The 9466-nt window shown below is 44.3% G+C and overlaps 1 pseudogene; it reads right to left on the reverse strand.

The window, feature by feature from the left end:
- Window positions 1-4370: 4370 nt before the first annotated feature.
- On the reverse strand, window positions 4371-6893 carry LOC147025305 (uncharacterized; annotated as a pseudogene).
- Window positions 6894-9466: the final 2573 nt, after the last annotated feature.

Below are 9466 nucleotides of genomic sequence, written 5' to 3' on the forward strand. Positions count from 1 at the left end.
TGTTACTACAGGTCCCCCACCTTTTGGGTCATGTCAGGTCAGGTATGGGAGCATGCGCTGGAGCAGCGCATCTCTGCATCCACTTTCCGCTGGTACTCCAGGGACCTCCATATGGCCATCCCCCAGGCAGATGCCTGGCCCATCTCCATCTTCTTGAGATGCTGATCAACCTGCTGCAACCACGAGGCACGTGGTCGGCCCATTGGCCTCCTCCACTCACGAGACTCCCTCGCTGAGAGAATCTGGTGAGCAGGATCAGCGTCAGGAAAACGAGCCATATGTCCATACAACCACAACTGATGCTCACGGACTATGCAGGGAACAAATCTCATTTGAGTCTCTCTCAGCAACCGCTCGTTGGACACAAAGTCCGACCAGCGATAGCCAAGGATTCTCCGAAGAGACCTGGAACCAAAGGAATTAAGTCTCCGTCTCAGATCCCTGTTTTGAGTCCAAGCCTCACATCCGTAGAGCAAGACTGGAAGCATCAATGACCTGAATACTCAAACTTTTGTCCTCCTGCACAGGTCTCAGCAGCGCCACACCCCATGATCCAGTGGGGGTATGTTAAATATATCTCTGTTCTATGAAAACGAAATATTGAATGGTTTTTGAAATATCATGTACACAAGCCAAGTTACCGAGATGGTTGCCACAGCAACATAATTCAGCTAATCATAGCCGTGATCTAATCGGGTTGAGATTTATCATGAGGAAGAGATATCTCCTTACGAAAGCTAAATGTTCAATGGTTTTTGAAATATCGCGCACACAAAATTACATGGACGGATGATCGGTCTGTCAGTAGGACGGAGCTCATTTTAATGTCCCCCGTCTGTGACCTTGGTGGAGTGGCGGGGGAGAAAAACTGAAATATGTACACTGTGGGAGCAAATGAGCTTTTCTCACAATGAAAGAGCAAACCAGTGCAATGGAGAAATATTGATAGAAGGTGCTTTCAGTCACTCTCTACAGAAGCATCACGAGGCAAAGGCAGCATGTCTGAGTTTTTTGAAGGATTGCCCAGAATGTGGTTTTACAACTGTGAACCATATAATTTGACAGTTGAACCAAAGTTTTGCATCCCTGTGTACCACTTATTTACTCTTCATATTGATGGAGTTCTGTATTACTCAGTTGCGTCACTTTTTCTAAGGCAACTAAATATTTAAAATACCTTATGAGCTGGTTTAAGCCAGTTTATTGCTTGACAAAATTTCTGTCGCAGGTTGAGAGTGGACATAATTTCCCCATTGTTCGGGAACATGCTGGCTCGATACCAATGCTGTCTGGAACTGGTTAGCAGTAAATTGAGTTTTCTCTTCATCTAACTGCTTGGAAATTCTTATTTGTGCCAGAGCACAAAACCCTTGCATGGGTACACCACAAGCGGCATGTTTAGATGAGTCGTAACAATTAGGCACCATGTGTAGTCATTGTGAATTGTAATGCATTCTTGCCCGAATACTCCCCCAGCATACTAAACATCCTGCTTTTTTTTATATTTTCTTTTATTTATTTCTTGCTTATCACAGTTAATCTGTACCATTTAGAGTTTGCCAATGCTGCCGAATGCTGAAGGATTTGTCGTATAGCTGAGAATCGCTCATGCCTACATTCCATTTGTCGAACCAATGCTATGAGCTCACTGGCCCTGACAACACGCATGAGGTGCTTCCATCGATGCCGGGCTGCATTGTTCAGTGGCAAGCCATGAAAAATGTGCCTGTGAAGATATATGAATCAATCTCCAGGCTTGTTTACATCACAGTTGGGGCCCTGTGAGAGATTTCACAACATTTACATCCCCATTGATGAGTTGAACTGAGACAAATGGACCCTGTTGCTTGAATATTTTGGAATTTGTGACATTGTTACAGTCCCTCACTATTTTCTTATTGGTTGGCAAGCTATTTCACACACAATCCTTCACCTCATTCGAACGTAGTGAAAAAGCACCTTTGCTGCAGCAATCCCAGAGGGGTGTACGAGAATTTTGGACACATTTCTGTCCTTTACAATTTTAACAGCTGTTTTCTGAAATACCCAGTAGAACACTACTGTGGGCACTGTTTAGGGATTCTAAGACAGTTGATGAATGACCAACACAGCTTGCTATTAGCACAGAGGTATTGGAGCCCTGTACATGGACTAGATTCATGGACCGTGGGCTCTCTGCTTGGCAAATTAGCTGCTCCACATTCGGGTCATTGGTCCATGACGAGCGACATAAACAGACTGGACTCAAGAATTTTCAAAACTTTCCTAAAGCACAAGCAACCATAAATTGACTGAAATTGATCTTCTCCCAATAAATCACGCTCTTTCACAATCAAAAAACAATTCATATAAATGCAAATGAAACAACTTATGTTTATGTTTTTCATTAATGAGTGGAATTTGAAATTCAAAGTTCATCCATATTTTTTGTCCATGAAGAATGCACTAATTTTCATCCATAATTCTTACTCCTGTGTTTTGCTCCATGACTGACTGACTGACTCACTGACTGATATCAATGACCGGCACCTTCCGGGTGACGGAGAAAGCTGAAATTTTGCGTGCCGATGGACATCGAAGCCAATACACTGAAAAAAAAAATAATCACAGAATCATCGGACAACATCTTCTTCTTCTTCTTCTTCTTCTTCTTCTTCTTCTTCTTCTTCTTTCGGCTGCTCCCGTTAGGGGTCGCCACAGCAGATCATCCGTATGATCCGCATAGTGATTTGGCACATGTTTTACGCCGGATGCCCTTCCTGACGCAACCCTGGTCGCCTCTTCCAACACAGGGATATGGTACACCTATTTTAACCGGGGTATACACCGGCCCAGTACGCTGGTACTCATTTCGCCGACCTCGGAAGGATGACAGGCTGAGTCAACCCCCTGGTGTATTAATTCAGTGGCCCAACGGGGCTTGAACTCAGGACCTTTTGGATCCCAAGCCGCTGCCCTAACCACTGCGCCAACACCAGGATAAATCATCGGACAACATCTATAAATGAAAATTTAAATAAATGGAGAAAAATGAAAAAAGTAAATGAAAAAATGCGGGTGATCGACCCAAGACAAGGGGGCAGCACGGTAATTTTTTGTGTCGACGGACATCAAAGCTGACACACCAGGAAAAATCACAGAACTGTCGGAAAGCATCCGCAAATGAAAATATAAATAAATGAAAAAAAGAAAATAAATAAATGAAAAATCAAATGCAGGTGAGTGACCCAAGACAATGGGGAAGCATGGTTCGTATGCTTACGCAATGTGTAAGCACATCCCGCTAGTAAATATATATCGAAGCAAAATGTTTGTTTATTTGCTTGTTTGTGACCCTACTCCTCTGAACTCCCAAGGTTAATCGCCACAAAACTTTATAGGATCACATTTTTACCATGATGCACCTAGATAGGGGGTTTAAACAGTCATTTTCTCACAATTCATGAATTATAAACACATGAGCTGCCTGCCACCTGTCACCATCTCCACGAAAGTAGATCCATTTTTTTCAATGCTTAATAAAAAGCAAAAGTTCCTTCGGATTTCAACCTGGATACCGATATATTTGATGAGGTGGAGAACTCTGATCATCAAATATGGTATCAAATGTGAAAATAACTTAATCAAGACCATGATCATTAAGATTGGCGAAGAAGGAGTCATGTGACCTTTCAAATGCACTCATCATTCAAAAACCAAAAACAGGACAAACACAACCCGTACATCAATTTAAAGGTAATTGTACTGCTCGTCTAACAAATAGACTCTCAAGGGTGAAAAAAAGAGGTGGTAGAAAAAAAAGGTAACCACTGGGGTTAACTTCACCAAATAGAAATCCATCCATTGGGGCCATACTCTGTCCAGAGCGTTGGTGCTGCCTCAGCAGTCTCCTTGTCTATTGGGCACAATTCTGGACGGGTCACCACTCCAACACAGGATACCAGCCAGCTGGCACACATTTTGCCATTCTCAGAAGGATGACAAGCAGTCAACCCCACCCGGTATTAATTGAACAGAAAAGTGGGATTTGAACCCAGGATCCTAAATCCTAAGCCCACCACCCCTAACCATTAAGCCAACACCAGACATAAATATAAATCCTATCGTTTAAAACAACCAAGTTAACATAGTGATTTGTTTTTTGATCGTAATTTGGTCATAGATGTCACACACTCAAATGAGCAATTTTTTTGAGTGTGTAATATTGGTATAAGTGGGAATTCAGTGTGAAAGATCAGTGAGGAGATATCGTCGTGGTGTTACAAAGTTTTGATGTAGAAGGTTTATAAAAAAGACAATGTTTGAAGAGAACGATCATTTATTCAGGTACTCAAATCATCATGGCGTCGCGCTCCCATAACCGCATACCCAGAACTCCCACTTCATATCCAAAGGCAAATGCAAACCAATGTAATACCATTACATCTTTCGTTCCCACAAGAAGAAACGTAATCAAGTAAATGTAGCAATTAATGTGATACCAATACATCTCTGCAATGTGTCATTAGATCATTATAACACGAATACAGCGATCCAAATCTGTGGACACCAGATAACCAAAGTGTATAAATGCAAGCATCAGATCAAAATGTTTATAGATCAAGATGGCATGGTGTTTTCACAGCTCGGCCAGACCTCATATGGACAGTTGTCCGGTTCTGTGAATTAGGCAACATGAGATTAGAACTGGCAGAGCGCCGGGGAGATTGACGAACTATCTCTGTTCTGGTAGTGTGAGTGACGTCACAGTCATGGTTCACAGGTTCAACACTAGACCTTGCAGATGGTTCACTGTTTCCGCTCACTGTGGGTTCAGAAATCTTGTTTTGGCTCGTAGATTGATGGGGCACCGCAAAACATGCTGGGAGCTCCTGAATGTAAATTCGGTTGCGTTGGAGTGTTTGACCATTTGGGGATGCAAGCAAATATGGCCGTGGCTCTTCACACGTGGAGATAACCATGGCTGGCTCTCAACAATGAGTGTTGTGGTTCTGAAAGCGAACTCGTTCAGGGTATAGGCAGGACATTTCGTGTGCCCGAGTATACTTATCGTGGTAGAGTTTTGGTGAGTCTTGGCACTTCTCCAGCTCCTCGTGGATGAGGTTGTCATCTGGTTGGTACTATACGTGTTGGTGATTCTGGTTAAGTTGGTCCTAGCGATTTGACTTTTCTGCCCATTGGCAGTTGAGCAGGACTTGCCAAGTTGTAGCTCACTCGGGTGGAATGCCAAGCTCGCAGTGCAAGATGAAAATCGCTTCCTTCACTTTTTGATTTGTGGAGGATAGATTTCACTGCCTTGACTTGGCACTCAATTAATCCATTAGATTTTGGGTACGTTGGGGATGACGTGATGTGGTTAAAATTCCATTTCCGAGCAAATGAACGAAATTCCACGGTGGAGAAATGAGGACCATTATCACTCATAAACGTATCAGGAATTCCAAGCTCAGAAAAAATATCTGTCCCAAAGTCGTAATAATAGTGTGGCTGGCGGCGGACTCGGGAAGTTTTCAGACAATAGGAAATTTTGAATTATAATCTGCGTTCACAAGCCACTGAACTGCATCAAAGTAGAAGAGGTCACATCCAACTTTACTGCATGGTCTGAGCAGAATGTCAGGTTGCTGTGGTGGTTCAGGCAGCTGAGATTTCTGGTGTTGCTGGCAGGTAGGACAGCAGTCCAGAGGCCAATCAAAGTCCTTGTTGAATGTTCATGTTATACCAGTACGCAGTGTCCTACGCCAGCAGTTTGGTTTTCTCGTGCCCAAAATGGCCCGAGTGGAGTTTCTGCAGAATGTCAATACTCATACTCTTAGGTAAAATAACTCTCTCACCTTTAAGAATTACACCATTTTCAATTGCAAACTCATCCCAAAAACTCCAGTATGTCCTAAGAGCCTCTGGGAGGTCCTTCTTACGGTCTGGCCATTCACCGATAATAATGTTTCGAAGTTGACTCAGATCAGAATCACGAAGTGTTTCCTGTTGTTGCTGAGAAAACTTCTCAGAAGAGAAGCGGACAAAATCCACATGCAAGTCCAAGTCCATTGTAGTTGTATTGAGTGGACTAGGAAGGTGGGATATGCCATTGGCAAGCTGATTGTCTGCCACAGGGAGGTAATCCATTGTAAAATTATTCCCTTGTAGTCTGACAAGCATTTGTTGCAATCTCTCTGGGGTGGCGATGAATGGCTTGTCAATGATCATCAGCAATGGTTTAAGATCGTTGAGCACAATGATACTGCGACCATACAGGTAGGTATGGAAACATTCAATGCCAAACACAATGGCCAATAGCTCACGTTCAATGCAAGCATAACGTTGTTCAGTATCTGTTCGGGTTTTGCTTGCACATGCCACTGGCTTTAACTTGTTTCCATGGACCTGAAGCAATGCTGCACCAAGGCATCACATTGGAGGTCGACAGGCTCCTCTGGATGATAGTAGTGAAGAAGAGATGTTTCCGACACCACGTTCTTCAGATGATCAAATATAATTTGATGGTGCGGCTTCCATTGGAATTCAGAATCCTTTTTGAGACGGTCTCTGAGAGTAGCAGATTTCATATTGAAGTTCTTGATGAAGTGCGACAAATGTCGTGAAGCCGATGAAATATTGAAGCTCGGCTTTGTTCTCGGGTTTTGGAATAGCTCTCAGATCTTGAACCTTCTGCTGGTCAGGCCGTATTCCTTGTCTACCGTAAGTATTACCAAAGAAGGTGATGCTGGTATTCTTGATATAGCATTTGTTTGAATTGAAAACGAGGCCTTCGCATTGTGCAATTTCATCAGCTCCTCGAGGTGCCAGTCATGCTCCTCTTCGGTGGAGCCATAGACAGCGATGTCATCTGCTATGCCAACTGCACCTCCGTAATCCTGGAGAATATGGTCCATTTCCATCAGGAAAATGTCCTGCCTTACACACAGTCCAAAAGGCAATTGTTGGAAACAATACCAGCCCGCTGGAGTGTGAAATGTAAGAAGTTCTGCAACCGGTCCAGACGGAATCAGCCCATGTGTCCTCAAAGCCTGCTCTTCTGCTCTTGCTCACCCTCTCTCTGTTCTATTCACCTTCTCATTTGCCCAAGGTCATCTGCCATCTGCTTGGAAATCTGCTAACATCACTGCCCTGCATAAAAAAGGTCCAAAAACAGATCCCAATAACTACAGACCAATCAGCCTTCTCCCAATCATCAGCAAGGTGATGGAATCCATCATCGCTTCAGATATGAAATCCTTCCTCTTCTCCAATGGCTTGATTTCCAATCATCAATTTGGTTTCAGACCAGGTCACTCTACCCTGGATATGCTGCTTCTGCTCTCCCATCAATGGATGGAGGTCCTCAATGCCAGACAGGAAATCCGAGCCGTATCCCTGGACATATCACGTGCTTTTGACACAGTCTGGCACCCTGCCCAACTCACCAAACTCTCTTTCTATGGTATCCAAGGCCATCTCCACTCATGGCTCGCAGACTTCCTCTCCTGTCGCAGTCAACGTGTGGCCCTAAATGGAGTTCTTTCATCCCCTCTTCCTGTGCAGGCTGGAGTTCCTCAAGGTAGCGTTCTGGGGCCTGTTCTTTTTCTGGTTTTCATCAATGATCTCTCGGACTCTCTGGAAAATCCTCTATTTCTCTTTGCCGATGACTCCACCCTCTGCCGTACCATCTGTCATCCCTCAGACCGGCAAGCAGCAGCTTCTTCGCTCACTGCAGATCTGGATAAAATCACAAACTGGTCCAACACGTGGAACATGTCTTTCAATCCAGACAAATCTCACACTCTCACTATGTCTCTTCGAAAGGACCGTTTACAAAACCCCCCCATCCACTTTCTCAACAATCCTCTGGAAGAAGTCTTTTCTTTCAAGCTTCTAGGTCTCACTATTTGCCATGACCTTTCCTGGGAAAGTCACATTTCCAACCTCGCCTCAAAAGCCAGTCGCCAACTGGGAATCCTCCGTCGTGCTAAGTCCTTCCTCGGCCCTCTTGAGCTCCTGACCACTTACAAAGCTTTTGTCCGTAGCCTGATGGAGTACTGCTCTCCCCTCTGGGCTGGTGCTCCTGCCTCCCACCTTTCTCGGCTTCACGCTGTCGAAACCAGGGCATTTAAGATCATCGGCATCTCCCGCAATGAAGCTGAGTCTTTGGGCCTCTCACTCAATCACCGCAGGTTGGTCGGTGGTCTTTCTGTCTTCTACCGACTCCTCTCCAGCCTTGCCCCCCCTGCTCTCTCTGCGATTTGTCCCCACCACATTTCCACAGGGCGCTCAAGGTCCGCCAACAACCCCCTTCTGGTAAAACTACCAAAATCATGAATCACTGCTCATCTTCACTCTTTCATTCCTCTTTTTTCCCGCCTTTGGAATAAACTTCCTCACTCTATTCTTTCCCATTCTTCCCTCCAGGCTTTCAAAACAGCTGTTCACCACCACCTCTTATCTTCCCCCATCCAAATCCTCGATCTTTTCTACCCCCGATAATCCACCCAAGCCCACTTCCTTCATTTCTCCTGCTTTCCTTCCTGAAAGTCCCTGAAATGTCCATCTTCTCTTCGCCATGTTCCCCGTCCCATCCCCATCCCTCTCCCTTCCACAGTTCACCTAATGTGTCTGTTCCCCACTGTTTTGTCCCTTCCACTCCCGCCCCTCTTGTCTCATGCCTCCTTGCTGTGAGTTGTGTGTTAGCTCTCATAATTGCCTCGACCAAGGTATACAAAAAAAATAAAAAAAAATAAGTTGTTGGCTATCTTCATCGAGTCTTACACACCAAGTACCCTGACTTGACATCAAGTTGTGAGAAGTTTTTCGCTCCTGCAAATTTGTGATTGAGCTCTTCCATTGTAGGTATTTTGTGATATGGACGAATCAGGGCTCGATTGAGATGCTTTGGGTCCAAACAAATCTGATTATTACTGTCTTTTTTTTTTGTTGTTGTAACATACGTGAGAGAGCTCACCCACTTAGTCGGTTCCTAGATATGCAATATGACTCCCTGCAGAACCATCTTATCAAGTTCTGATTGAATTTTGTCCTTGAGAGCAACAGGGGTTCTACATGGTGGATCAACATGTGGTGGGACATTTGGGTCCACAACAAGCCTGTGCATTGTATGAAAATCACCGATGCGGTCAAATTGTTGTGGGTGCGCATCCATGAGTTCTTTCACACTGTTGTACACCTGTGATTGGTAACTGTTCACTGAACAATGCAACATAACAATGTCAAGATTCTCACACGATGGAAGGCCAAGAACTGCAGGACCACTGACATCCACAACAAAGAAACATGTGCTGGTCCACCGTGATCCCTTGTAACTGCAGGCAATCATCAAATATGGTATCAAATGTGAAAAATAACTTAATTAAGACCTTACAATGATCAAGAAGACCTTCGTTATTGTAATTCCCCCCTCCAACGTCACCTTCGTTATTTATATTTGTGCTTTAATTTCCCGTTCCTTTGTTCC

This window comes from Eptatretus burgeri, chromosome 6 (genome assembly GCF_056783735.1).
Source record: "Eptatretus burgeri isolate ZD-2024b chromosome 6, Ebu_testis_v1, whole genome shotgun sequence".
Taxonomy (NCBI): Eukaryota; Metazoa; Chordata; class Myxini; order Myxiniformes; family Myxinidae; genus Eptatretus; species Eptatretus burgeri.